The 15422-nt window shown below is 34.5% G+C and overlaps 1 long non-coding RNA gene across 1 annotated transcript; it reads left to right on the top strand.

The window, feature by feature from the left end:
• The first annotated feature begins 463 nt into the window (after positions 1–463).
• On the top strand, positions 464–12278 carry LOC120093577 (uncharacterized). The gene is made up of 3 exons (XR_015624621.1): positions 464–599; positions 1346–1477; positions 11938–12278. It is a non-coding gene; the product is annotated as an uncharacterized LOC120093577 (long non-coding RNA).
• Positions 12279–15422: the final 3144 nt, after the last annotated feature.

Below are 15422 nucleotides of genomic sequence, written 5' to 3'. Positions count from 1 at the left end.
TGTTTATTGTAGAATTTACCTGATGGAGTTTTAGGGTCCATGTGTAAGCTATGTATCATCTGCAAATAATGATATTTTGGCTTTTTCTCTTTTTAATTTGTGTCCCATTGATCTCCTTCAATTATCTTACTGCTCTATTGAAAATTTCTAGTACTTTATTGAATAGATATGGAGAGAGTGGACAAGCTTTTTTCTTGTTCCTCATTTTAATAGAATTGTTTTGGGTATCATTCCATTGAATTTGATGTTGCCTATGTATTTGCCATAAAATCTTTTTATTACATTTAGGTATGTTCCTCGTATCCTTAATCTAAGACTTTTATTATGAAGGAGTGTTAGATATTTCTCAAAGGCATTGTTATGGTTGTGTGGTGATCTCCTTGGCCCAGGCAGTGTCACTATTAGAAGGTGTGGCCTTGTTGGAGGAAGTGTGTCACAATGGGGGTGGGCTTGGAGACCTTCCAGCTGCCTGGGGATGCTGAGTCTGTTCCTGGTTTCCTTTAGGTGAAGATGTAGAACTCAGCTCCTCCTGCACAGCCTGGGTGCTGTGATTCTGTCATGCTCCTGCCTTGATGATAATGGACTGAACCTCTGAACCTGTAAGCCAGTCCTAGTTAAATGTTGTCCTTTATAAAACTTACATTGGTCGTGGTGTCTGTTCACAGCAATAAGACCCTAAGACAGGCACGTATAGCATCTAATGAAATGGTCGTAAGCTTTGTATTCTTTCAGTTGGCTTATGTGGTGTTTCCCATTTACTGATTGTGATATATTTAATTACTCCTGAATCTCTTGGATGAAGCCTACTTGATAATAATGGATAATCTTTTGGGTGCCATCTTGAATTTTGGTTAAAAATATTTTATTGATCATTTTTGCATCTATGTTTATAATGACTTGCTCTATATTTCTTCCTTTGTTGAGTCTTTATGTTGTGTGAGTATAAACATAACTAAGGCCGCATGTAACAAGCTGGGTAATGCTCCTCACTTGTGTTTCTATTTTGTGGAGTAACTTGAGAAGTGTTAGCCTTTGCTCTTCTTTGGTGGAATTCTGCACTAAAATCATCTGGCTGTGGAGATTTTTGGGGGGTAGCATGGGGATATTTTTAACTACTGATTTTAATGCACTTTGGACTGTGTTTAATTTAAATCGTTGATCTGATCTTGATTTAACTGTAGTGTTATCTATATAGAAAATTAGCATTTTGAAAATCTTCCAATTTACTCACATGCAGATTTTCAAAGTATATCCTTTTGATTCTTTGTATTTCCTTAGTATCTCTTGATATACCCCCTTTTTGTTTTGCAATTTTTAATAGGATATATTCTCCCTTGCTCTTTAGTTAGTTTGTATAAAGGAGTGAAGTGGAGTGCAACCACAAAGGAAGAACAATATCAACTAACTGGACCACCAAGAGTTCCCAGGGACTAAACCACCAACCAGAGAGTACACATTGATGGACCCATGACTCTAGGTACATATGTAGCAGAGGATGGCCTTATCTGACATCAAAAGTAGGGGAGACCCTTGGTCCTTTGGAGGTTTGATGCCCCAGTGTAGGGAGAAGCTAGAGGGGTGAGGCAGGAGTGGGTGAATGGGTGGAGGAGTACCCTCATAGAAGGAAAGGGGAGGGGAAGAGAGGGAATAGGAGGGATAACCAGGAAAGAAGAAATCACTTGAAATGTAAACTAATAAACTAACTAAAATGGTTTGTCTATCTTAGTTGATATAATCAAAGAACCCATTCTTTGTTTCATTGATTTTTGTTTTGTTTTGTTTCCACTTTTATTGATTTCAGTCCTTGGCTTGATTATTTCTTGCAGCCTAATCCTCTTGGTTGTTATTGCTTCTTTTTGTTACAGAGCTCAGCTGTGCTGTTAAGTTGCTTGTATGGGGTCTTTCCAGTTTTTCAAATGTAGGAGCTTAGTTCTATGAACATTTCTCCTACCAACACTGTCATTTTGTTCCTTCTTGGGTAAAGCTATGCATTCCTTTTCATTGATTCTAGACTGTCTTTAATTTATTCTTTCACTTATGTCATGTCATAGTTTTTTTTTTAATTTAGTAGAGAGTTTTTTCAGTGTCCACAAGTTCTCATGTTTTCTGTGGTTCCTGATTTGATAGGATTTAACTCATAGTGGTCTGATAGGATACAAGTCGTTAATTCAATTTTCTTATATTTTTTGTGACTTTTGTGTCTGATATATGGTCAATTTTTAAAAAAGCTATATGAGATGTAGAGAAGGAGAAGATACAGATATATAGATATATCGTGTGTGTGTGTGTGTGTGTGTGTGTGTTTGTGTGCGCGCGTGCGTGTGCACGCATGCACTTGGGTGAAATATTCTTTAAATGTATGTTAGGTTCATTTGGCTTACAGCAGTGTCTGTTAATTCCAATATTTGTCTGTTTAGTTTCTGTCTGTGTAACCTACTGTTAGTGAGAGTGTATTATTAAAACCCTCCACTATCAGTGAGTGAAAGTCAATATGTAATTTAACCTGTAGTAGTGTTTCTTTTACAGACTTGGGTGATCTCATTTTGAGGAATAAGTTTTAAGAATTGAACTTCTATATTAGTGGATTTTACTTTGATTAGTATAATAGTCCTCTTCCATATTTCTTTTGCTTAGTTTGGGCTTGAAGTTTATTTTCTAGCTACAAGGATGGCTATACTGGCTTGCTTCTTGGGTCTATTTGCATAGAATATTTGAACACTTCCACCTGTGGTCATAGCTCTCATTCATTTTGAGGTGTCTTTCTTGAATGCAACAGGAGCAATTCTGGTTTTATTTCCATTCTGTTATTCTTTTATTGGGAAATTGAGACTGCTGATATTGAGAGATATCAATCACAAATGATTGTTAGTTTCTGTTATTTGATGGTGCTTGTCGTACTTGCAGTGGTTGTGGTAATAAGAGGGAGGGAAGTAGGAAGAGAGAGATTTTCTCTTATTTTGATTTTGCTGGTATGAGATTATTTTCTATTTTCTTGGGTATAATTAACCTCCTTTTTTTTTCTTTTCTTTCTTTTTTTTTTTCGGAGCTGGGAACCGAACCCAGGACCTTGCGTTTGCTAGGCAAGCGCTCTACCGCTGAGCTAAATCCCCAACCATAATTAACCTCCTTAAATTTGAATTTTCCTTCTGTAGAGCTGGATTTGTATATAGATATCGTTCTAATTTGAGTTTATTATATAATATCTTAATTTCTCCAAGTATGGTAATTAAAAATTTGACTAAATTTAGGTGTCTAGGCTGGCCTCTTTAAAGTTCAAGGCATCTGTCCAGATCCTTTCTTCTTTTTGAGTTTCATGAGAGAACAGATTTAATTCTAGTAGGTTTGCCTTTTTATGTTACTTGGTCTTTTTCTCCTACAGATTTTTAATACTCTTCCTTTGTTCAGTATGTTTAGTATTTTAATTATTATATGATAAGGGAATTTTCTTTTCTGATAGAATCTATTTGGTTTTCTGTACACCCCTTTTATCTTTGTCACCTCTCCTTTAGGTAAGAACATTTTTCTTTAATTGTTTTTGAAAATACTCTGTGCATTTATTTTGGGATTCTCTTTTTTAATTCAGATTAATTTTAGGTTTGGTCTTTTCAGAGTGTGCAAGGTTTAATAGATGTTTTGTGTCAGTGATTTTTTACATTTAAGATTTCCCTTGACCTATGTATTTATTTCTTCTACTACATTTTCAACACCTGCAATTCTGTCTTCCATCTCTTACATTCTATAGGTGAAGCTTTTGTTCAGAATACTTGTTCAAATTTGTAAATTGTTCATTTCCAGCAATTCCTCGGTTTGTGTTTTCTTGTTTGATTCTTTTTTCATTTTCAGGTCTTGTACAGTTTCATTTGTTTTCTTAAAGTGTTTTTTTTTAATTTTTGAATTTATTCATTAAGGGATTTCCTCAAGTGTTTCATTGGTGTTTTACTGGGTTTGTTTAAAGATTTATTCATTTCTACTTAAGAACTTATATCATTCTACATAGTTGGCTGTAGGGGCTTTTTTCGGTGCTTCAGCTCTGTTGGCATATTGAGGTTCTGCTGTGGAAGGATAGCTGGGCTATAGTGGAGACATATTATGCTGGCTAACATTGATTGTGTTTTAATGGTGACATCTAGGCATATGGGTTTAGAATGGGTTTAGATCTAGGTACTGATTTCTGGATTTGTCTTTGTTAGGTAATTATTTGGTTCTTTGGTTTCCAATTATTCCCTGGATTTTCCTGTGTGATGACTGTGTTTGCCTGTTTCCCTGGTTTGGCCTGTTGGTTTATTCATGAGAAATGAATACTAAACTAGGGGCAGGGGCTCAGCAGTTAAGGATGCTTGCTACTTTTGAAAGTAAAATCAATCTTAAAGGCATCGAATGGAATTAGGAAAAAAATGAAACAAATTCAGGAGTCTGAGAGATGGCAGGTGACAAAATAAGTAGATGGAAAGTAGTTGATTATAAATTCCCCAACCAAAATAATTCTAAAATGATTTAAATGCAATTAAGAACCCAATTCATGACATTAAGATCACTTTACTTTTCAATTTGTCTGTCACCTGTCAAAACAAGTTTTTTTAAATGGTAGTTTTATGTTGAGTATTCCATAGCAACTTATGAACACTCAACTCTGTCATAATTTTGTGAGCAAATAGCATATTAATAAAGTGAATCATGCAGATAGTTTGATATTTTTTTAATAATGTGAAGTGGGGGTTGAATGGTTAAAAATTTCATTTTAACAATTGTGAGGCAATAATATACAGGCTAGCTCCATTCTTTACTTGTGAAGGATGGGATTGCACACCAAACACAAGAAAGAAAAACATGACTATGCATTTATATCTTGCCATTAAATAAGTATTGCATTTCTTAAAAGTGGGGTCTCATGGCCTGGAGACATATCAGAGATATCATATTCCTGTTCTCTTACACAGAAAGAGAGTTTGGCTTCCAGAATCAATGTGCATCATGTCAAACTTTCACCTACAGCTCCAAGTGTTTCCTGACAATCTTCTTGATTTCTGTGGGCACATCATGCCTGATGAAAACACACACACACACACACACACACACACACACACACACACACACACACACAAAACCCAACTAAATATAAAACTTTTACATTAAAACTTCAAAAACCCCTTGCTATAAATATATCACCTCCTCAAAAAGTTTGTATTAAATGCTAAAAATATTAATGTTGCTTTCATGACAACATATTTTAAATAATTATTTTATTCTTTAACATTAATTTCAAAGCTTTATTTTTTAAAAAACAGTTTGTTCCTATTTGAGCTTCGAGTGCTTATAATGTCTTTCTTTGCAATGCCCAGGTCCGAGGTCCCAAAGACCACTAGGAGTTGACCTACTATGCAAAAGCAATGATTCTTTATTCATGCTGAAACTCTGACCCTCAGTCTCCTCTGATGCAGCAAGGTGTTAGTGAAGTCCCCTAGCATCTACGATTCAGACTTCTTTCAGTTGCAACAGGGTTAGGCGCTTTCCAACTTGGTCATTACATGATTGGTTGCCATGTAAAACTGTAAGCATGTCACATAATCATTAGTTAGCATTGAGTTCAGTTAGCTTTAGAATTTATTATAGCATCTAAAACATTAGGTACTAGATACTTTCTTCCTACTGATTGTTTATTCATTTAAGCTATGTTTTCTTTTTGGATTGGTTGCACATGGCTGTGGTTGACGGACTAGGGGTTCTTGAATCCAGGTTCTCATTTCTGGGAAACAGAAGCTTAGGCTTAGTTTCCCAAGGTATGCAGCCTGTCATGGAGTCAGCCTGGCTATGGCTTACTCCTTAGTTTAAAATGGGACCTGCTTTAAGATGGAGTTTTTTTTTTTTTTTCTGATATCAGGTAAGGTCTCTCAACTCATCATGTGTTTATTGTGTACTTTCGCAAACTATATGCATTAAAAGTGAAATATTCAAATTAATGTTGCACCATGGAAATTACATGCTGTATTTCAGTAAACTTCAGGTTTTATGTCCATGAGAGTTAAAAGTATTGACTACTCAGAAGTTTAATAGGAATATTCATTTGTTATAAATATTATGTCTTCACCAAATTTCCTGAATACGGAGTTTTGGTTGATAATGAAGGAAGAAGAAACAATGAAGTGAACCGATAGAGTACATTTGAGGCTCCAAGCAAAAGTGGGAAGAAAATGAGCTATACCTTAGAGAGAAATTATCTCATGGTATCTCAGACTGACCTTATAAATATCAACTTACTACTGACAAACATGAAAATATGTACATTCATAGTAAATATGTTCATGAGACGGTTATATATAAATCTTAATATAGAAGTATTATCATAGTAGAATTGTCGTTTTTCAGTCTCTTCACCCCCTTTAGCATTCCATGCCATCATGTATTTTACTCTCCAAACAAATGAATAACATAATCTAATAATAATGAACCAAATTTTAGGAATACATCTGTGTTACTTATGATTTTGCAACAATACTTGCTCTAGCAGAATTAAAACTAATATATTTAACTAAAATTTACAGTGATCAAAACTGTTGTTCCAACTATTAAAAAAATCATGTTGGGGTTGGGGATTTAGCTCAGTGGTAGAGCGCTTGCCTAGGAAGCGCAAGGCCCTGGGTTCGGTCCTCAGCTCCGAAAAAAAGAAACAAAAAAAAAAAACATTGTTAATGTATCATTAGGTAGAAAATAAGGAAAAAGACAATTTGAATCAATTAATTGTTAAAATGAATTTTAACAAAATAATGTCGTTGAAACTTTGATGACTTTTGCATAGGGTACAGTGGTATATTTTCTGAAGAAATTTTCTACTTCCTTAGTAAAAATGAAACGCTCTTAAATTTTCAGTTATTTAAAATAAGTTTTCTTCAAAAACACACACTTTGTGTCAGTTCGCATCTTCTAGGTTTAACAATGATTACTGAAAAACAGTGTGCAATATTGTACACTATGGGACATAGAAATAAGTGATTCTTGATATTTTTCTTTCAATGTTGGTATCTATAATCAGATCATTCACATTGTACAGAGCGTTTAAAATTTGAACTTATATGCATTAATAAAGTGGTGGCTGTTCCAAGATACCTGTACAAATTTAAAACTCCATTTTTAAAAATTTCTAATATAATAATACATTCAGTGGAGATACATTTTTTTGGTAAATACGATGTTTAAAATTGGTTGTCAGCTGACAGGATGTGGACTCACCTAGAGGACAATCTTCTAAGCTTGTCTGTGTCTAGATTTGGTTCGCTGATATGGGAAAACCTATCTTGATGGTAGGCTGGATTTCCAGACCTCAATACAACAAAGCAAGGTGGACTTCAGCAACTCCCCCTTATAAGCATCCTGCCTGTGGAAAGAATCTAGATGGTTGCATCATTCTCTGTTGTCTAGTTTCTGCATGATGACTATATCCTTGAGATCTGAGCCACAAGAAACCATCTTCTTTGAAGATGCTTTTTTCCAGGGTTTGTTACTACTCTTTGAAAAGGAACGAGTCCTGTGCAACTTATAAAGAAACAATAGGGTTTATATGTTTAATGTAGATCAGTTTTGTTTTATTATCCCTTACATCTTTCTTCCTCTTCACTCCAACACCCTTTTAACCAGTTGCTTAGCTGTGTGGACAGTGCACTTAGACATAGAATGTAGCAACACCTGATAGAATTGTATCAATGTCTGAGAGAATAAATTTGATTTTATGCTTCATAATGATGGCAAAAGCTTTAATTGCTTCTTTTCTTCTAGACACATTATAATTAATGTTTCCAAGAGATCATTTCCTAAATGTTTTAAGTAAAGTAAATATATCACTTATGTTCCATATTAACCTATTTGTGGGAAGAATTGTTCTCACTTATCATGAACAATGATTTATAATCTTTTTCCACTTATCATGCATCTAAGTCAAGTAGTACCTCAAGACTCACATAACAGGAGGGAATTCTCAATGATAATTTGGGTTCATATAACTAAAATCCTCATTACTAGCCATGGAACTGTAAGATCCTTCAAGGCATGTGATTCACTGGTTATGTTCCTTGCTTAAAGAAAATAAAAGTAAGGATCATGGTTTCATTTTTCTATCAAATGACTTTAGAAAATTTACATCACCTTATTGAGCTTAAACTTGTTTCTCTATTAAATAAGAATAACAAATTCAATTTTATTTTTAGTCTGCTTGAAAAATACATAAAGGAAAATAAACGCTCCTGGACATATACCCAAAAACTGCTCTAACATATTAACAAGGACACATGCTCCACTATGTTCATAGCAACATTATTTAGAGTAGCCAGAAGCTGGAGAGAACCCAGATGTCCCTCAACAGAGGAAGGGATACAGAAAATGTGTTACATTTACACAGTGAGTACAACATAGCTATTAAAAATGATGTCATGAAATACTTAGGCTCTTAGGCAAATGAGTCGAATTAGAAAATATCATCCTGAGTAAGTTATCCCAGTCATAAAAGAACACACATGGTATGCACTCACTGAAAAGTGGATATTAGCCTCAAAGCTCAGGATATCCAAGATAACAATTCACAGACCACATGAAGCTCAAGAAGAAGGAAGACCAAAGTGTAGATGCTTCAGTCCTTCTTAGAAGGGGGAAGAAAATACTCAAGGGAGGAAATATGGAGACACAATGTGCAGCAGACATGGAGGAAAAGGTCATCCAGAGACCTGTTGATCTATCTCATATACAGACACCAAACCCAGACATTATTGCTGATGACAAGAAGGGAGAAGCCTTTGGTCCTGCCAAGGCTGGACCCCCAGTATAGGGGAATGTCAAGGCAGGGAGGCAGGAAGGGGGCGATTGGGAAGGGGGAAAAAGAGGGGATATATGATGGGGGCTTATGGACCACTAACTGGAAAAGAAAATAACATTTGAAATGTAAATAAAAAATAACCAATTTTTTAAAAAAGTGCTTGCTGACAGGAGCCTGATATAGCTGTCTCCTGAGAAGCTCTGCCAGAGCCTGACTAATACTTATGCAGATGCTTGTAGCCAATCATCAGACTGAGTATGGGGACCCCAGTGGAGGAGGGGAAGGGGAGGAGTTTAAGGGGTTAGTAATCCCACAGGGAGAACAACAATATCAACCAACCAGACCCCCTCAGAGTTCACAGCACTAAACCACCAACCAAAGAAAGGGGTACACATGCAGGGTGACCCATGGCCCTAGCCAAATATGAAGCCTTTTTGGACATCAATGAGAGAAGAGGCCCTTGGTTGTGGGAAGTCTTGATATCCCAGTATAAGGAAATTTCATTGCAGGGAGTTGGGAGTGGGTGGGGGAGTGGGGGAACACCCTCATAGAAGCAAGGGGAGGGAGGATGGGATAGGGGATTTCCAGAGGGGAAACCCAGAAAAGGGATAACATTTGAAATGTAAATAAATAAAATATCTAATAAAAATAAGAAAATATGTAACCTATTGTTCAGATTTTAGTTATTTATCCTATATTCACATCAATAATTTTACTTACATTTAAATATAAAAGTAATATTGCATACATTAATGCATTGTGCACTGGCAAAATGTACAAGTTCCTTTCGGGATTTGGTAAAATAGCTTGTCATAGATTCCAGAAGAAGCTAAATAAATGCTACTTTATTTTTATCAATATTTTCATAGCTTTTAAATAATATCAAGTATACAAAAAATGAATAATGCATGTCTAACAAGAAAGTGGCATATTCAGATTTTATTTGTCTTTAGAGAGGAGAATGTTTGGCCAAGATAATATAGTCAAGTTTATGCACTGACTTTCGTAGATAACCTATTTTGATGCCAAGACCCACTTAAAATTAGTCCTCAGAAATTTTTCAGTACAGATTATTTTGTTCAATTTGGTCAAAATGCTGTGTGAAAGCTATTATTATCTGACTCATATATTCATTGACAAGAACAAATTTTTAATGGAAGAATCCTAGGAGACAGTAATTTTATGTGGAATTTAGGTGTTTTTTTCTTAATATCCTGTTCTTTGATGACTTGTGCCTAATCTAATCATGCATATATTATTACAATAATTTTGCTATGTTAAAGATTCATATATATATATATAAAAGGAGCTAAATATATTTTACCTAGCATTGTGCCTGATATATTCTTCTGAATGTTAAGCATACATTTATCCCTCCTTTTTTTTTTTTTTTTGAGCAAATTCCTATGTATTCAAGAACCAGCCGGGGCCGCAAAGAACATTTGCTGTATTTTCAGAAATCTAAAAGCCAAGATTTACTGTGCAATACTTTGTTTGGAAGAAAACTATTAGTTGACTCATTGTTGGGGTATAATTTATTTGGATTTTTAATTTCATAGGTTATAAAGGAATTTGGCTACCTGTATGGCAATACAGTCTTAAAAGTTTAACAGCATTACATAATGAAACCAGAGCCTATGTTTTAATAAATTTTAAGGCATCTTTCAAAATTGTGCAATAAGGTTTTTTTTATTAATTTGAACCAAAGAAAGTGGTTAAAATTATATAGACTTATTTAATTAAGTCTTTAAGCATATTATATAGCTGCTTGATAAGCTAGCTGCAGGAGTATAAATATAGTTATATTTAAGTAATTTAATACAAGTATTAAAATTTTTGTCTCTGTAGTAAATCTTTCTATAAACATTATGAGTAAATTAATCTACAAAAGTTAGGAGTAAATTAGTGATCAAATATGCTCAAAACAATTTAAGGAAGATTGTATGGATTTTGTGATAACAACCGAATGTTCTATTGTAAAATTATTATGTTTTAAAATTGCCATAAGTATGCCTTATCACATAAGTATGCCTTATCACAGAAGAAATGCCTCAGTTAGAGCATTGTGGATACTGTTCCTATGTACTTGAAGTTTCAGATATCACCTCAAGATTTTGAATTTTTTTCTACTTTCTGAGTAATTTTCCTATTATTTTCAAGAGTTAGTTAGCTACTTCTAATTTGTGATTTCGGGTGCATAATCAAACTGTAACTTTACAGATCAATGTAAAAAAGAACTTTCCTGGATTTCCTTTCCCAATTTTATAGGCTTTGGTTTGGGGTTTTCAACTTTAGTCATTTTTTAATTATTACAGATTCTATAATGTAAACATCTAATTTGATTTACCAACAAATAAATGTCTGATATTATTGGCCAACTTACCTTTTCTTTATTAAATACTTCTGGCAATATTATTAAGCACAAAATGATCAAAAGATACCACTTGTTCTATGAACCTTCTCTTCTGTGTCATTGCGTTCATCTTTTTTATTCTGGACAAAACTCGTTCTTCAACTGGATATGTTTAGAATATTCAGAAATCAAGAAAAAGCTTACAAACTTTTTTATATGCTGAATACAGTTTAGAGGCATTAAAAAGTTCCAAATTGAAATAAAGGACAAATGAACCTAATCCAAGAATGAATGGCAACATGGTGCTTTTGTTAAGTACTAGTTTTTCATGGGAATATAAAAGCATTTGGCTAAACTTCTTGTGGCTGTAGTATATATACCCTTCTTACAAATGGCATTTATTCTCCTTCCTAGTTTCATTGTATCATAAATGAAGTAAGACAAACTCAAATCCAAAGAGTGGTACATAGTGAAGCTTTAGAATGCTTGGCCTTTGCATTTAAGTGGATTCTGAAAGGCAATTGGAGGTTCTGAAAGGCAATTGGAGGTGTGGAGGAAGAAAGAATACATTTTGTCCTCTACTATTTTCTGTTTGAATTAGCTCTGAGGTTAAAGTATATTTGAGGAATCCTTGACTTGCCTGCCATATCTTTGCTTAGCTGCCTTTGTGTTATGGCCTTATTAGTCATTCTGGTTTATTTGAAAAGGAGAAAAGCAACAAAGAGAGATGTTTTAAAAGCATCATTAGGAATTGATTATAATGTGTTTGTTGTTTGTTTTGAATCAGATTTCATGTAGCAAAGGCTGGTCTCAGTGGGAATCCATGTAACCAAGACTGACCTCAATCTAGGCACAAAGCAGAAGATATTCTTCAGCCCGTGAATCTCCTGTCTCTACTTCTAGAGTGGAACAACAAACCCATCAATGAAGTGTTGCAGTTATCTAAGAAAACTTTTTCAATCATTACAGAACATCTTTTGAACTTCTTCTTTCAAAGAATCTGAGAGATATTAAGTTGCTAAATAGAAATAAATAATTAAGTTGCTAAATAGAAATAGAAAATTAAAATATCTTTATAATAAAATATGACTTTGGAAATAAATAATCAACAGCATTCTAAACTGCGAATTGGGGTACTTATTTTCACTTTAACCCACTTGGAAACTCTGTTGCCAAATACTATACACACAACACATTATATTTATAGGGAAAGTACAATAGGCCATAAGTATAACATAGTATTCTAATTCAATTATTTAGATGTTATATTCTAAAGTACACGATTTTAAAATTTAAGTCTCATTCTTGGTGCTTGAAAAAGTATTTCTAACTTTTTATGAAATTTGAAATATATATATACATATATATACATATATATATATATATATCAGGGGAATCTATATCTTCATGAATGAATAGACCACATACAAGTTTTTGCTTGAGCTATTAGGAAAATTATAGAAAACATACTTTAAATCCCATGGCTTATATGCCAGGCAAGTTTTATGAATTGCAGATAATTAAAAATTATAAGTCAAGAATATATTTTTGCAGGTAGAGAATAATTTAAAAATGAAAACACTAATTATAGAACTTCTATACAATGTCAATAGTATGATTACTTTTAAATTGCCTTAAAATGAAGAGAAACACCAGAGTTCACGGCAAGCAAAGAATAGATATATCTGGTAGTGCTATAAGAAACTCCCATATGATTGACATCAGAAATGACTAATGATGGCAATATAACACATACCCACTTTATTCTAAGTGTTGTTCTCATAATGTTTCCAAGTTTATAGCACATGCCTTCACTTTTGATGCTAAATACACCGTAATGTGCAAATACATTTTAGAGCATTTAGAAATTGAGAACTGAACTTCCTCTAGCCAAGCATGGTCCTTAGTGGAGGGATAAGGACAGCAAACCACCTGTAAAACCTGTAAAATTGTGTCTTACCTACAAGATGTGCAGGGTCAAAGATAGAGCAGGGATGGAGGAAATGACCAACCAATGATTGGACCCATCCTATGGGCAAGAACAAATCTCAAACAATGTTAACAGTATTCTGTTATGTTTGCAGAGAGGAGCCTAGCATAAGTGTTCTCTGAGAGGCTTCACTCAGCAGCCAAAAGAAACATATGCAGAGAACCATAGTCAAACATTAGGTGGAGTGTGGGGAGTCTTATGGAAGAGTGGGGGAAAGAAAAGGACTGTACAGGAAAACTAAAAATGGTCAACTAACTTGAACATTTGAGGTCTCCCAGAGACTGACCCACCAACCAAAGATTGAGCTTGGGCTGGACCTAAGCTCCCTTCACATGTGTAGTAGATGTGTGGTTTCTCTTCATGTGAGTTGCCCAACAACTGGAGCAGGGGCTGTACAAAAATCTGTAGCATGCATGTTGGGCCACTTTGTCTGGCCTCAGTGGGAGAGGACGTGCCTAGTCCCGCAGTGGCTGATGTCCTGGGAAGTAGGAACTTGATACTCAGATGATTCCTAGAATGGAGGTCTCCATTCTTAGGGAATAAGGGAACAGGAAATAGGGGTAATATCTGAGTGAAGATGTTCTGGGAGGAGAGGGGCTTGATATTGGAATTTAAAGTGAATAAATAAATCAATTTTAAGACATTATAAAAAGAGAGCTGAGTTTTTTCACTAAGCCACAACCCCAGTCAACATGTTTTGAGTGTTCAAAGGCTTTATTGTGCTCACGGGAAAATGCTAAGAAGTTCTCATGGATATTGTAATTTCATAAGATGTCTGTGATTCCTGGAAGGAGAATGGTCAGCCCAAATAAGAAAATTTCACTTATAATCTGACTTAATGTGCTATTGGCTTGTTTAGATTAATATGAATTTTATGATTTTTTTTTCAGACATTCTTACTGTTCTTTTTAATTTCATCACTTCTGCAGTGTTTATCTTCTCCAATCTGTTTAATTATAGCCCATCTCTCTTTTCATTAATATCATTAGTACAGTGTTCATCCAATCTCTATTGGTCTTCTCTGCTCCCCATGCCTACCCTCCTACCTTCAACAATGGTTCCTTTAGAATTTCTAGCTTCCTGAAGTTACTCCAGGTCATGTGCTCATATCTGAAACTTTGAAGCTAGGAGCCACAGATGAGAAAAACTATACGTTGCTTTTCGTTCTGAGTGTTTTTCACTGTTTTTACTGAGATATTTTCAAACCCACTTATATACCTGCTATGACATGTCTCCTTCTTTTGTTGCCACAGAATACTATTATTTATATATGAAATTATGTAAATATATCACAAATATATTTAAAGATAAATCAATTTTATAAATATCCAAAATAATCAGACCATAGAATCTTATTTATGATTTTACAACCTAGAATGGGATACGTAAGAAATTCCCATGGGTGAATTACTTACAGTGTGGTCTGTTTTATTGTGAAATGTTAAGCCAAAAATACAATTTTGCTTTTACAAATTTTTATTGTGTTTTTTCCTATTTACATTTCAAATGCTATTCCCTTTCCTGGTTAAGGGTGTTTCCCTCCCGATCCATCTCCCCTTTAACCCCGCACATTTCCTTACACTGGGGGGTCCAACCTTGGCAGGACCAAGGGCTTCTCCTTCCCTTGGTGTCCCAAAAGGCCATCCTCTGCTACATATGCAGCTGGAGCCATGGTGCTGTCCATGTATAATCTTTGGGTAGTGGTTTAGTCCCTGGGAGCTCTGGTTGGTAGTCATTGTTGCTCTTATGGGGTTGCAAGTCCCTTCAGCTCTTTCAATCCTTTCTCTAGTTCCTCCAGCAGGGCGTCCAGTTCTCAGTTCAATGGTTTGCTGCTAGCATTCACCTCTGTATTTGACATGATCTGGCTGTGTCTCTCAGGAGACAGCTACCAAAGTAGACAATTTTAATAGAAGGAAACCTTTTGAGTTTTGTTGAATTTGCTTAACTACTTGTAAAAAAGAAAGATGTTTCAGGTGTAGCCTTTTATTGTTTTTCTAATTTCAAATGTGATATTCTTCAAATTTTTACTATATTTTAATAGTAATAAATTTATAGTGTGTAATTTGAAATTAAAATTCAAATTAATCTCTGATAAACATGCTAATTTTCCTAGGCAAATATACTGATTTAGACATTAAAGCCACTTGAGTTGTCTATCATATACTTATCTGTAAAATAATAGTAAAATATGAGCTTTACCAGAAGCTGAATTCAAAGCAGTAAAGTACTTTTTAAAACATACACACCTGGACCCTCAAATTTTATCTGTGTATTTCTCCAAA

This window comes from Rattus norvegicus, chromosome 7 (assembly GCF_021556685.1).
Source record: "Rattus norvegicus strain SHRSP/BbbUtx chromosome 7, alternate assembly SHRSP_T2T, whole genome shotgun sequence".
Classification (NCBI taxonomy): domain Eukaryota; kingdom Metazoa; phylum Chordata; class Mammalia; order Rodentia; family Muridae; genus Rattus; species Rattus norvegicus.
The sequence above is the reverse complement of the archived record's forward strand: the minus strand, read 5'-3'. Positions and strand labels throughout refer to the sequence as shown.